Source organism: Phyllobates terribilis, unplaced genomic scaffold (assembly GCF_046119375.1).
Source record: "Phyllobates terribilis strain yellow unplaced genomic scaffold, ASM4611937v1 Scaffold_9__5_contigs__length_417890890, whole genome shotgun sequence".
In the NCBI taxonomy this organism is placed as follows: Eukaryota; Metazoa; Chordata; class Amphibia; order Anura; family Dendrobatidae; genus Phyllobates; species Phyllobates terribilis.
The window spans coordinates 222,767,687-222,783,246 of record NW_027362769.1 but is presented as its reverse complement, the minus strand read 5'-3'; positions in this window follow the sequence as shown (position 1 = coordinate 222,783,246).

Here is a 15,560-nt window from a genome sequence, read left to right as displayed (position 1 = left end):
GGGCTTTAGCAGCGGCGACACTGAGAGCTCAGAAATGAGCAGTGATTCTGGTCCATCCTCAAGCCCAAGGACCAGTACAACAATAGGGGCAAATAGCGCTACTGGAGAAACGTCTCCAAATCAGGGAACACTGCCCAGTACAAGCGCTGTCCCTGCTACTAGTGAATTGGCGCACGCCAGTGTACAAGGGGCTTTGCCACATGATCTAGCATTTCCCAGATGGGAGGCTTCGGATTCGGCTGCTCCATTCAGCCCTGATTTCAACGCCACTCCTGGTATAAATGTGGAGGTGGAAGATTTTGGACCAATTCATTTTTTTAATTTGTTTTTTACAGACAGCTTGCTAGAGCATATTGTCGTGCAAACAAATTTATATGCATCCCAATTCATAAGCCAGAATCCCCGATCTTACTATGCTAGGGCAAATTTATGGACACCAACTAATGTCCCGGAAATAAAAAATTTTTTAGGACTTACATTTGCCATGGGGCTTGTTAAAAAACCGAGCATTCGATCCTACTGGTCCAACCACCCTGTTCAAGCCACCCCTATGTTTTCAGTCATTCTGCCTAGGACCCGTTATGAAATGCTCATGCGGTTTTGGCATTTTAACGACAATAGTCAATGCCTGCCCAGAAATGCCCCAGAACATGACAGGTTATATAAAATTAGACCCATCATTGAAAATTTGTCAGAAAAATTCTTAAGCCCCTACACCCCAACACAAAATATTTCTATAGATGAGTCCCTTGTAAAATTCAAAGGAAGACTGCACCTCAAGCAATTTATCCCATCTAAAAGGGCAAGGTTTGGAATAAAGATCTATAAAATGTGCGAAAGTTCAACCGGATACACATCCGCTTTCCGCATATATGAGGGGAAAGATAGCCAACTAAACCCACCAGGATGCCCTACTTATCTGGGGACATCTGCAAAAATTGTTTGGGAGCTGATAAGTCCATTTTTTCAAAAAGGCTACAATCTATATGTGGACAATTATTACACCAGCATACCCCTATTTAAAAGTCTGGTTGAACACAACATCGGGGCTTGTGGGACCATCCGTAAAAACCGTCAGGGGTTTCCACAACCATTGGTCAACCAAAAGTTCCAAAAGGGGCAGTCAGGGGCTGTACGCAACGGAGAGCTGCTTGTCCTGAAATATAGGGATAAGAGGGATATTTTTGTCCTCAGCTCGATCCACACAGATGCCACAAGGGCCACTGTAGAACTAGGATCCACCACTCCGAAGCAAAAACCTGTGTCAGTCATTGACTACAACAAACACATGGGGGGTGTGGACCTTGCAGACCAGGTTCTACAGCCATACCAGGTATCAAGAAAGTCCTATACCTGGTATAAAAAGTTGGTTATCTATTTGTTTCAGGTGGCCACATACAATTCTTTTGTGTTGTACAAAAAAGCAGGAAATTCAGATCCTTTTCTTGATTATCAAGAAAAGGTAATTGAAAATCTTGTCTTTCAAAGTGTTAGCCCCGCTCATCCATTAGAATCTGAGGATGTGAAAAGACTCACTGAGCGACATTTTATTGCACTTATTCCAGCAACGGAAACAAGAAGGAACCCCCAGAAAAGATGTCGTGTATGTACTAAGAGAGGAATGAGGCGTGATACCCGCTACTATTGCCCACAATGCCCATCATTGCCAGCCTTATGCGTCACTGACTGCTTTAAAATCTACCACACAGAACCACGTTTTTAAACTGTAAAAATGTATCCCAATTTGTCATTCAAACATTTGGTTCATTTAGTGAATGACATATTCGAGTAGAGCTCACTTAATTTCCAGGGGAGGTTCTCCAGAATCTAAACCTTCCATTGCGTGCTTGTGACGCGCCCCTGGGCCTGCTGTGTCGCGCAGCGTCTCGCGCACGGGGACTTACCCGGAACCGGATCAGATGAGGGTTGTAGTCTCCGAGTGGCGGGGACCCGGTCCGTGCCCAGGGAGTCAAACTCAGTGTGTGGCAGTCTTGATAGGTGTTATTTGAGTGTCGACTACGCCACCCGTTGATTTGCAGCTATGGAGCTGCCGCTGCAGGGCAGACCGCTGAGGCCGGTGTAGAATTGTGCAGCGTGATAGTATAACCCCCAACGGGAGGGGTATGGCCTCAGGGCAGCCGACGTGGAAGATGGGGGTAGCAGGAACCACTCAGAGACGGTGCGGTGTAATTCAGGGTCTTTACTGGTAACAACGATAGACCCTCCCGGAGTACTTGCTAGCGAACGGGGCCTGGTCAGTCCTTGAGCAGATGGGATCTCCCCTGGCCATGCGGAGTTGTAGGCCTTCCAAACTGACTGTACTCTTCTGGCTACCTTGCTAGAAGCGGATATAAGTAGCCCACGTCTCTGAGTGTGCCGTGTGGTGCTCACCCGTATGGCCGGTGACTCGGGGCCTTCTAATGGCTTCCGCTCCACGATGGCGGTGCTGGTCCCACGCGTGTGACCTTGCCTTCGGGTTTCTGGGCCTGAGGACCTGAAATCCCCTGCCGGTCGGCTTCTGCTGCTGGGTAAGAGTTAGTCCCCACAGCCTCGGACGCCGGGTCCGGTAAGAAAGCTTCTCAGTCAGGGCGAGCTCTGCAGCTGCCAGCCCCTGACTCGTAGTAGTATTGCTCCCACTGAGCTTCTGCTGTTTCTTCCTATGACTGTTTCTCGTCTCTACTCTCCTTGACTCCTAACCCTGCCTCAGCCCCGGGTTTATATAGGGGAAGTTCTTCCCCTCCCAAGACTGGGCAGGAGGTGTGGCATGCACAGGATCCCTGACCAAAGGACCTCCCACCTGCTCTCAGACATAACATTACATTACTGTGGAAACCAGACCCCTGGGGTGCCACATTCCCCCCTAGTGAAATTTAGTACTCCGGGACTAAACATATTTTAGAAAAACATAACAAGATATAACAACAATAATAGTACAATAAGAAGAAACACATAAAGGTGGTCACGGCATGTCCGTAACCGGGTGCAGTCTTTGAAGAAAAGCAAGGTGTCCATTTCACCAAAACAGGGAGACGTAACCAGGTAGGGGTCTGTCCTACCCCGAGTCCTTAACAGTCTTTAGTCCGTCCTGGGTTACGCTCCAACTATGTACACAGGATTCCCGGTAAATCCACCAAGGACTCCTACAAATAACTAGAAACACAAAATTATACACAAGCAACAATACACAGGTAAACATAAATAAAACAATTTATACACTTCAAATCCTCCAACGTGCGGGTAACTGGCCTCTAGTGGCCCTAGTGGACCTACGGAGCTGACTGTCTAGCCCTGAACTACAGGGTGTAGGAGCTGTCAAGGGTAAACTGGGCAGCTGTCTACCGGCTCTTTGGCTCACTAGGGATATGGCAGGCTCACTGCAAGCAGAGGGTTGATCCTCCTGGTCTGCGGGTGTGGGGTCTTCTGCCTCCTGGACCGGCTGTTCTTCCAGCTCTACCTGTTGCTCCGTAGGTGCTTGGGATGCTGGTTGGAGGAAGGTGAGTACGGGTACCACAACTGCACCATTGACTTGAGTCCAAGACCGAGGGAAGTCCCCGAGCACAGTACTAACCATATCTTCCCTTTCCTCTACGGGTCGATGGTCTTCTTGTTCCTCTTCAGGGTTCCTCAGTTGTTCGGGACACTTCTTCAGGTGGTCCCGGGATACAATGGCTGCGGTTTCCCCTCCGTCTTTACTGATGGTACAAACCTTCGGGTTCTCGTGGCTTGAGGGCAGTACGGTGTACGGGTCCTTCTCCCACTGGTCGTCCAACTTGTGGAGCCGTCTCTTCCTCTTCAAGACCTGCTCTCCGGGTACCAGGGAAACAGCGGGAGCATACTGGTTGTAAGTTTTCTCTTGTCTTTCCCTAGCCTGACAGAGACTTCGCTCCACGCTCTCCTGTACTCTCCGGTACTGCTGCTGCCTCTCTGTGTCCCAGTCTGCTTCTGGTGAAGTGTCCTCGGGTGTCAGGACTCCCATTTCCAGGTCAACAGGTAACTTACCAGGTCTTGCCCTCATTAGGTAAGCCGGGGTACAGTTGGTGGAACCTACCGGGATGTGGTTGTATAGGTCCACCAGATCGGGCAACTTCTCAGGCCACAGACTGCGTTCTTCCAGGGGCAACGTTTTTAGAAGATCCATTACCACCTGGTTCATTTTCTCACAAAGTCCATTAGTTTGCGGATGGTAGGGTGTCGTCCTTATCTTCCGGCAGCCATACAGATTGCAGAATTCCTGGAAGACCTCCGCTTCAAAGGCAAGTCCCTGGTCCGTCAGCACTTGGTCCGGGTACCCGTGTGGACGGCAGAAGTGCTGCTGGAAGGCTCTAGCTGCTGTTTGAGCCGTTAAGTCCTTGACGGGGACGACAACCAAGAACCGGGAGTAATGATCCACGATGGTTAACGCGTAGACGTAGCCACTTCTGCTTGGGGTCAGTTTTACATGATCCAAGGCTACCAGTTCCAACGGTTGCCGGGTGACGATGGACTGCAGGGTAGTCTTCTGGCTGGCACGGTCCTTCCTTCTCAGGTTGCACGGGCCACAGTCTCTGCACCACTTCTCAATGGTTCCCCTCATGCCTACCCAGTGGAATCGCTCGCGCAGCAGGAACTCCAGCTTCTTCCTCCCGAAGTGTCCAGCTCCGTCGTGGTATGCCTCCATCACCATGGCTGCGTCTCTTCGTGGCACCACTACTTGCCAGAGTAGTTCATGCGTCCGGGAGTTAACCATTCTGCGGCACAACTTCCCCTTGTAAAGGAACAGTCGACTCCTCTCTGCCCATAGTTGTTTGGCTTCCTCCGGAGCGTCTGGTTCAAGGCAAGCCTCTGGGCGAGTCAGCATCTCCTTCACCAGTCGGACGGCAGGGTCGCTGTCTTGCGTTTCCGCCCAGTTGTAGTGAGGTAAGGGGTTCAACGTAGCAGCCTGCTTACTCCTTACCCGGTGGGAATACTGGATAGTCCCATGACGGTGGAACGCAGGGAGTTCAACTTCTTCCAGTCCCTCAGGATCTTCTCCTTCGTCCGGGAGGTTGGGCATCCTGGACAGGGCGTCCGCGTTGGTATTGGAGCGTCCGGCCCGGTATTTGATTGTGAACACGTAGTTGGACAGACGGGCCATCCACCTCTGTTCCAGGGCACCAAGTCTTGCCGTGTCCAGGTGTGTCAACGGGTTGTTATCCGTGTACACGGTGAACCGGGAAGAAGCGAGGTAATGCTTAAAGCGCTCGGTGACTGCCCATACTACGGCCAGGAACTCTAGCTTAAATGAGCTGTAATTCTCGGGGTTCCTTTCGGTGGGTCGCAGCTTTCGGCTGGCGGAGGCGATTACTCGTTCCTTCCCCTGCTGGATCTGGGACAGTACGGCTCCTAGCCCGATGTTACTGGCGTCGGTGTAGAGGATAAAGGGCTGGCTATAATCCGGGTATGCCAGGATTTCGTCCCCCATGAGGGCCATCTTCAGCTGGCGGAAGGACTCTTCTTCCAGCTCCTCCCATTTGAAGGGCGGCTTCTGGTTCTTGGCCTTCCGGGACTGGCCTATCAGGAGGTCCTGCATAGGTGCTGCCTTTTTGGTGAAACCGGGAATAAACCTTCGGTAGTAGCCTACCAACCCGAGGAACTGCCGCACTTCTTTTACGCTGGAGGGGCTTGGCCATTCCTTAATTGCGGTGATCTTATCAGGGTCGGGAGCCACTCCGTCAGCGCTCACCACGTGTCCCAGGTACTGCACCTTTGGTTTCAGGAGGTGACACTTGGAGGGTTTCACCTTTAGGCCGTAACTCGCCAGAGCTTCGAACACTTCCGCCAGGTGTTTCAGGTGGTCCTCATACGTCTTGGAATATACGATGACATCGTCCAGGTACAACAGGACCGTCTCGAAGTTTCTGTGGCCCAGACAACACTCCATTAGTCGTTGGAAGGTTCCTGGTGCGTTGCAGAGTCCGAACGGCATGCAGGTGAACTCGCTAAGTCCCATCGGGGTGGTGAATGCGGTCTTCTCCCGGTCCGCCTCTGCTACAGGAACCTGCCAGTACCCGCTAGTGAGATCCAAGGTAGAGAAGAAGTTAGCAGATCTTAAAGCAGCCAATGACTCCTCTATCCTTGGTAAGGGGTACGCATCCTTGTGTGTGATACGGTTGATTTTCCGGTAATCTACACACATCCTCATGGTGTTGTCTTTTTTTCTGACTAAGACTAGTGGAGCTGCCCAGGGGCTACAGCTATCCCTGATCACCCCAGCCTCCTTCATGTCTCTAAGCATCCCCTTGGCGTGTTGGTAGTGGGCAGGGGGTACGGGTCGATACCTCTCTTTTATAGGAGGATGGTCTCCCGTGGGGATGTGGTGTTCTACCCCCTTGACTCGCCCGAAGTCTAACGGGTGTTTACTGAACACTCTCTCGTACTCTTGAACCACCCGATAGACTCCTTGTTTCTGGTGTGCGGGAGTGGAGTCAGTACCCAGATGTAGTTGCTGACACCAGTCCTCCATGTTTTTCTTAGAGCCGTTACCTTCCTCCGGGTGAGATGGAGGCAAGGGTTCCACAGATTGTATAGAATTTTGGTTAATGGTATATAATTTGGCTAGCGTGGCATACCGGGGCAGGTACACTTCCCTCTCCCCGATATTTATTATGCGAACGGGCACCCTCCCATGGCGTACATCAACCACCCCCCGTGCTGTCAAAATGGTGGGCCTACTGTCCGAGTAAACTGGTTCTACCATTGCCTGGTAATCCCTACCTCTCAGACCAATAGCTGCCCGGCACCAAATCATCATTTCACTTTTTGGGGGCATGGCAATAGGAAAAGGGTCACACATTCTTACGCTACCAATCTCACCGCCGGAGAGTTCCACCTGTTGCCGTCGCATCAGTGCCCGGATCTCTTTCTGGAGCACCCGCTGCTCGCCGGAGCTGGCGTTCTTGGCAACCTGCTGTAATAGGAAAATCACCTCTGCAAGACAATTTTCAATTACATTAGTTCCTAGAGTTATTTTTGGGTGACTCTCATGTTTGTCAATATCTACAATGATCAGTCCCTGTGCTGCCAGTTCGACTCTACCGATTTTAATGGTCACCTCTTTAAATCCGATCTGTGGCACGGTCTGGCCATTGCTGGCGATGATACTCAAGTCGTCGTCAGGGTAGCGGGTAATATCCGAGTCATTCCAGTACTGCTTAAAGAGCACGTACGGGATGGTGGTGACCTGTGACCCGGTGTCCAGTAGGGCACTCATGGGAATGCCATCCAGTACCACAGGCAAGACTGGACGTCCTCCCACATATCTGTCGCGCCAGTTCGATGGGCCTGGTGATCTTTTTCCTGGGGGTTGGCCCTCTACCCCAGGTTGTGCCCGTTTAAAGAACAGTACCTTGCCATATGTCCGGGTTGATTGCAGCGGCGGCAGATGGGTCGTCCGTCTTCGCTGTATCGGTCACTGGGTCTTCCTCTGGCCGGTGGGGTCCTCCTTGGTCGACGCCACGGGATGTCCTCCGGTCCGGATGCCAGCTGGATCTTCCCTGGAGTGGAAACCTGTAAAGACTGCACAGTTCGGGTTAGCGCAGCAACGCTTTTAGCTAGCTCTTGGACCTGATGGTGCAGGTCTGGAGCCGAGTCATTGTTCAAAGCCTGCGCATCAGCTCCCACAGGCCCTGCCGACAAGGGCGCCGCCTCCTGGTGGTAGGTGGTAGTGGGGCGTCTGTGGGTCACAACGCCACCTGGTGCCGGTTCTCGGAGCACCCGGATGGCTCTGTCCTTGAACTGTGCAAATCCCAGATGAGGGTCCTGTAAGGCCATTGCCCGCAACTGGGTTCGGTGGGCATTGCAATATAAACCCTCTATAAATTGTTCAGTTAACAGCCTGTCCTCGTTTCCCACTCCATCAGGGTCGGTCTGCTTAATGGCCCTCAGGGCCTCTTGTAGGTTTAGTGCATAGTCCCTTATACTCTCATGCGCTCGCTGCTTGCACCCGTAGAATCTAAGCTTAATCTCGGCTGAGGTGCGGGTATCAAAGGTATCCTTCAGCCGGGTTAGTATCCCTGCGACAGTCTTCCTCCCAGGTGGCCAGGATTTTACTTCCCTTTTGGCCGCCCCGGTTAGTTGGGCCACCAGGATGCTCACTTTTTGCTCTTCTGTGAGGGGGTACACCTGGAAGAGGCTATCCAGCTTTTCTCTAAAGTCATGCAGGGTATGTGACTCCCCTGAGTACCGGGGTAGCCAAGCTGCTCCCGGGATATAGGGCATGGTGAAGGGCATAACTGCAGCAGCGGTGGCGCTGGCGGGGGTTGAGGCAGTGAAGCTCTCCTCCGCATCCGACATCTTCCTCCCCCCTAGTGGACCGTGGCCTACCTTGCGATGATCCTGTTCCGTAGGCCGCGGCTCCGCAGTAGATCGTCAGGGTTGAGGACCTTCCGTCGCGCTCCGGTGACGTCGGCGTCTGCTGGGCTCCTTCCAGGACCTTACGCAACGTCCGGACGTGAGGCGGGGCTTCAGTTCTCGCGCGCTTTCGGAGTCCACGCCCCTCTTCTTCCCGCGCGGCATCCTCAAGATGGCGTCCAATGGCGGGAAAACTCCACGGATGGTGGGAAGAAGCCCGAAGATGGCGCCGGATGGCGGGAAAACTTCGCGGATGGCGGGAAGAAGGCAGAAGATGGCGCCGGATGGCGGGAAACCTCACCACTGGTAAGTTTGAACAGTCTTTGCTTTTCAGGCACGCAGTACCCGGTGGTTGCGGGCACGAAATCCTGCCGACTACGCCAAAAGTTGATGCGCCCCTGGGCCTGCTGTGTCGCGCAGCGTCTCGCGCACGGGGACTTACCCGGAACCGGATCAGATGAGGGTTGTAGTCTCCGAGTGGCGGGGACCCGGTCCGTGCCCAGGGAGTCAAACTCAGTGTGTGGCAGTCTTGATAGGTGTTATTTGAGTGTCGACTACGCCACCCGTTGATTTGCAGCTATGGAGCTGCCGCTGCAGGGCAGACCGCTGAGGCCGGTGTAGAATTGTGCAGCGTGATAGTATAACCCCCAACGGGAGGGGTATGGCCTCAGGGCAGCCGACGTGGAAGATGGGGGTAGCAGGAACCACTCAGAGACGGTGCGGTGTAATTCAGGGTCTTTACTGGTAACAACGATAGACCCTCCCGGAGTACTTGCTAGCGAACGGGGCCTGGTCAGTCCTTGAGCAGATGGGATCTCCCCTGGCCAGGCGGAGTTGTAGGCCTCCCAAACTGACTGTACTCTTCTGGCTACCTTGCTAGAAGCGGATATAAGTAGCCCACGTCTCTGAGTGTGCCGTGTGGTGCTCACCCGTATGGCCGGTGACTCGGGGCCTTCTAATGGCTTCCGCTCCACGATGGCGGTGCTGGTCCCACGCGTGTGACCTTGCCTTCGGGTTTCTGGGCCTGAGGACCTGAAATCCCCTGCCGGTCGGCTTCTGCTGCTGGGTAAGAGTTAGTCCCCACAGCCTCAGACGCCGGGTCCGGTAAGAAAGCTTCTCAGTCAGGGCGAGCTCTGCAGCTGCCAGCCCCTGACTCGTAGTAGTATTGCTCCCACTGAGCTTCTGCTGTTTCTTCCTATGACTGTTTCTCATCTCTACTCTCCTTGACTCCTAACCCTGCCTCAGCCCCGGGTTTATATAGGGGAAGTTCTTCCCCTCCCAAGACTGGGCAGGAGGTGTGGCATGCACAGGATCCCTGACCAAAGGACCTCCCACCTGCTCTCAGACATAACATTACATTACTGTGGAATCCAGACCCCTGGGGTGCCACACTTGTTTCTGGAAATCATCCATCGAGTTAAAATGGTCACTAAACCCATAGATGAACTCCCAGAGGGGTGTCATTTCCAAAATGGGGTCACTTCAGGGGGGATTCTTTAGCTCTGGTACTCTGAAAAGTGCCAGAACAGCATAATCCCCCCTGAAGTGACCCCATTATGGAAATGACACCTCTGTGGGAATTCATCTATGGGTTTAGTGACCATTTACCTACTTATTTTCCCACCACTAGATTAATTTATACAGAGGAGTAGATTGTAAAATTCGGTCACTTGTTGTGGGTTTCCTCTGTTTAGGCACCTCAGGGGCTCTCCAAATGCAACATGGCGTCCGCTATCCATTCCAGTCAAATTTCCATTCCAAAAGTCAAATGGCGCTCCTTACCTTCCGAGCCATGCCGTGCGCCCAAACAGTGGCTTTGCACCACATATGGGGTATCAGCGTGCTCAGGAGAAATTGCACAACACATTTTGGGGTCCATTTTTTCTGGCTGCCCTTGTGAAAATTAAAAATTTGAGGCTAAAGTAGCAGTTTTGTGTTAAAAATGTGTTTTTTTATTTTCACCCTTCAACATTATAAAATTGTGTGAAGCCCCTGGGGGTTCAAGGTGCTCACCACACATCTAGATAAGTTCCTTGAGGGGTCTAGTTTCCAAAATGGGGTGACTTGTTGGGGGTTTCCTCTGTTTAGGCACCTCAGGGGCTCTCCAAATGCAACATGGCGTCCGCTATCCATTCCAGTCAAATTTCCATTCCAAAAGTCAAATGGCGCTCCTTACCTTCCGAGCCATGCCGTGCGCCCAAACAGTGGCTTTGCACCACATATGGGGTATCAGCGTGCTCAGGAGAAATTGCACAACACATTTTGGGGTCCATTTTTTCTGGCTGCCCTTGTGAAAATTAAAAATTTGAGGCTAAAGTAGCAGTTTTGTGATAAAAATGTGTTTTTTTATTTTCACCCTTCAACATTATAAAATTGTGTGAAGCCCCTGGGGGTTCAAGGTGCTCACCACACATCTAGATAAGTTCCTTGAGGGGTCTAGTTTCCAAAATGGGGTGACTTGTTGGGGGTTTCCTCTGTTTAGGCACCTCAGGGGCTCTCCAAATGCAACATGGCGTCCGCTATCCATTCCAGTCAAATTTCCATTCCAAAAGTCAAATGGCGCTCCTTACCTTCCGAGCCATGCCGTGCGCCCAAACAGTGGCTTTGCACCACATATGGGGTATCAGCGTGCTCAGGAGAAATTGCACAACACATTTTGGGGTCCATTTTTTCTGGCTGCCCTTGTGAAAATTAAAAATTTGAGGCTAAAGTAGCAGTTTTGTGATAAAAATGTGTTTTTTTATTTTCACCCTTCAACATTATAAAATTGTGTGAAGCCCCTGGGGGTTCAAGGTGCTCACCACACATCTAGATAAGTTCCTTGAGGGGTCTAGTTTCCAAAATGGGGTGACTTGTTGGGGGTTTCCTCTGTTTAGGCACCTCAGGGGCTCTCCAAATGCAACATGGCGTCCGCTATCCATTCCAGTCAAATTTCCATTCCAAAAGTCAAATGGCACTCCTTACCTTCCGAGCCATGCCGTGCGCCCAAACAGTGGCTTTGCACCACATATGGGGTATCAGCGTGCTCAGGAGAAATTGCACAACACATTTTGCGGTCCATTTTTTCTGGCTGCCCTTGTGAAAATTAAAAATTTTAGGCTAAAGTAGCAGTTTTGTGAAAATAAGTTAAATGTTCATTGTTTTCTTCCACATTCCAAAAATTCCTGTGAAGCACCTGAAGGGTTAATAAACTTCTTGAATGTGGTTTTGAGCACCTTGAGGGGTGCAGTTTTTAAAATGGTATCACTTTTGGGTATTTTCTGTCATAAAGGCTCCTCAAAGTCACTTCAAATAAGATGTGGTCCCTAAAAAAATGTTTTTGTAAATTTTGTTGTAAAAATGAGAAATCGCTGGTCAACTTTTAACCCTTATAGCTTCCTAACAGAAAAAAATTTTGGTTCCAAAATTGTGCTGATGTGAAGTAGACATGTGGGAAATGTTATTCATTAACTATTTTGTGTGATATATCTCTCTGATTAAAGGGCATGAAAATTCAAAGTTTGAAAATTGCAAAATTTTCAAAATTTTCGCCAAATTTCCAATTTTTTCACAAATAAACGCAAGTGATATCGAAGAAATTTTACCACTATCATGAAGTACAATATGTCACAAAAAAACAATCTCAGAATCAGGGGGATCCGTTGAAGCGTTCCAGAGTAATTACCTCATAAAGTGACAGTGGTCAGAATTGAAAAAATTTGCCCGGTCACGAAGGCAAAAACAGGCTCTGGCGCGAAGTGGTTAAGCAAATAATGAGGATTAAGATAAAAAAAAAAACTATTCCTGGCCCCTGAGACCTGGGCCTATTTCCAGAAATATCTAACAGCAGCAGCAGACAGAACTGGAATGGAGCCTCTTGTGCTATATGCACTGCAGTCTGCTATATACCCTGCCTGCCTGCCTATATACACTGCCTGCCTGATATCTCTGCAGATGGATTAGTCCTCAGAAGGACTGTTTGTTGAGATGGATATGTGTCTCTAATATAGTTTGGTACACCTATACTAACTAGAAACAAGCAAATCTATCCCTAGCTCAGCAGCACCTCTCCCTACACTGATTCCAGAGTGACTGTAACGAGAATGGCGGCACCACGTCTTATATAGACCTGATGACGCTGTGCGGCCAGCCAATCACTGTAATGCCACAACCAACATGGCTATGGCAATACAGTGAGTGGCAAGCAATCCCTGCATGTTCATTGGCGCTCTAAAGAGCGCCAAACATGCAGGGAGGAGACCCGAGTTCCCGCCGAGCAACCCCAGAAATACTCGGCGAGCGTCGAGCATCTCGAGCAGTGAGATGCTCGGGCGAGCAACGAGCAGTAGCGAACATGCTCTCTCATCACTATTTACATCACTACTTACACCCAATGAAAACTCAAACGTCATTATCTCAATAAATTAAATTAATTAACAAAAAACACCTGCAAAGGCTTCCGAAGTGTTTAAAAAGGTCCCTTAGTCTGTTTCAGAAGGCTCCATAATCATGGGGAAGACTGCAGACTTGACAGATATCCGGAAGGCAGTCACTGACACACTTCACAAGAAGAGTAAGCCACCAAAAGTCATTGCTAAAGAAGCTGGCTGTTCACAGAGTGCTGTATCCAAGCATATTAATGGAAAGTTGAGTAGAATGAGAAAGTGTGGTAGAAAAAGGTGCACAAGCAACCATGATAACTGCAGCCTTGAAAGGATTGTTAAGTAAAGGACATTCAAAAATTTGGGGGAGACTCACAAGGAGTGGACTGCTGCTGGAGTCATTGCTTAAAGAGCCACCACACACAGAGGTATCTAGGACATGGGCTACGAGTATTCCTTGTTTCAGTTCTTCTGTGGATGTACTCTTAGTGTAATCCTAAATAGACTGTATATATACAGTGAGCGCAGAAAGTATTCAGACCTCTTAAAATGTTTCACTCTTTGTCTCTTTGTTTCATTGCAGCCATTTGGTAAATTCTAAAAAGTTCATTTTTTCTCATTAATGTACACTCTGCACCCCATCTTGACTGAAAAAAAACAGAAATGTAGCAATTTTTGCAAATTGGTCTGACATGCACTGTGAGCTGTGAGATCTTATATAGACAGGTGTGTGCCTTTCCAAATCAAATCCTATCAGTTTAGTTAAACACAGCTGGACTCCAATGAAGGAGTAGAACCATCTCAAAGAGGATCAGAAGGAAATGGACAGCATGTGACATAAATATGAGTATCTGATCAAAGTGTCTGCATACTTATGACCATGTGATATTTCAGTTTTTCTTTTTTAATAAATTTGCAAAAATTTCTACATTTCTGTTTTTTTCAGTCAAGATGGGATGCAGAGTGTACATTAATGTGAAAAAAATGAACTTTTTAGAATTTACCAAATGGCTGCAATGAAAGAAAGAGTGAAAAATTTAAAGGGGTCTGAATACTTTCTGTACCCACTGTATACATATACACAGTGGGGAAAGAAGGAATTCGGCAGAGATGTTGTTCCAAACATCAGAGAGAACTTACCACAGATCTTCTGTGGATGTACTCTTAATGTAATCCCAGACAGACTCGATGATGAGAAATACTATATATATATATATATATATATATATATATAGATATAGATATATATATATAGATATATATTTGTATATATACAATTGAAACCAGAAGTTTACATACTGTAACATCCCTGGCGGTGTGCTGGCATGGCTTACCATCTCCCACCATGCAAGACAGCCAACTTACCTATCAGTCCAGGCTGCACACTTTGCTCTAGTACTTGCTGTGTGCATGTCTCTTGTCTGATTGCTTGGGGCGGGGGCGGCGCAGTTACTGCCTGATTCTTAAAGTTACAGTGTGCGCACTCCTAATGCGTCCCCAGCCTATTGCTGTGAGTCACTGGATGCTTAAACCCCCTCCACCCAGTAGGAGGGGCCTGAGCAACACTTTCTTTCAGTGTGTTCTGTGCAACTGAGTTGCCAGGTCCTGTCCTGTATCTTGTCTGTTTCCGCCACCCTGGGGGCTGTATACCCAGGCCTATTACCTGTATCTGTGACTTCTAGTCAGTTCCGCCACCCTGGGGGCTGTTTACCCAGGCCTGTTACCTGTATCTGTGAATTCTAGTCTGTTCCGCCACCCTGAGGGCTGTATACCCAGGCCCGTTACCTGTATCTGTGACTTCTAGTCTGTTTCTGCCACCCTGGGGGCTGAGTTCCTAGGCTCCTTCCTGTATCTTGTTCCGGGTTCAGTTCCTGTCTGAGCTGTGTCCTAGCCCGTTACCTGTTTGTCTCTATGTCTGTACCTTCCCTTTTCCTGCAGTGTCTGAACCTGCACCTAACTCCAACTCATTGTCTCTGTACTTCTGTTTGTGAATTTTGTGTCCACTCGCTACTTCATTGTAAGTACCTTGTGTGTATCTGATTCTGCTTTTCCCATCTCCCTGCCTCTGTATCTACCTCCTGTGTTCTAACAATCTTCCTGTGATTCCCAGTCTGTTCCATGTGAACAGAGCCCTGTCTTGTCTGCCTGCACCTTCTGCTCTGCGGTTTCGCTCTGCTCTGTTCTGCCTTGCTTGTCCACCGCACCTGCGGTTTTGCTCTGCTCTGCTTGCCCACTGCACTTGCGGTTTCGCTCTGCTCTGCTTGTCCACCGCACCTTCGGTTTTGCTCTGCTCTGCTTGTCCACCACACCTGCGGTTTCGCTCTACTCTGCTTGTCCACAGCACCAGCGGTTTCACACTGCTCTGCTTCTCCACCGCACCTGCGGTTTTGCTCTGCTCTGCTCCGCTTGTCCTACGCGCCTGCGGTCCTGCTCTGCTTGTCCACTGCACCTGCGGCTCTGTTCCTGTATCCCAGTCTGCACTGGTCCCTATCCAGTCTGCGTTCCTACCTGCCAGTATCTGCCTGTCTGCATACCAGCCGTGCCTGCCAGTACCCGCCTGTCTGCATACCAGCCATGCCTGCCAGTACCCGCCTGTCTGCATACCAGCCATGCCTGCCAGTATCCGCCTGTCTGCATACCAGCCGTGCCTGCGAGTACCCACCTGTCTGCATACCAGCCGTGCCTGCCCGTTCCTGCATTCCCCGGTGTGGGTCAACAGCTGTGACCGGGGTCTGACCTGGAGTAGCACCTGGGCCACCTCCCACGTCCCTCCTCAGAGCAAGGGAGTTGATTAAGCCGCCGTGTGTTCGTGGTCGGATCTGGCGAGGAACA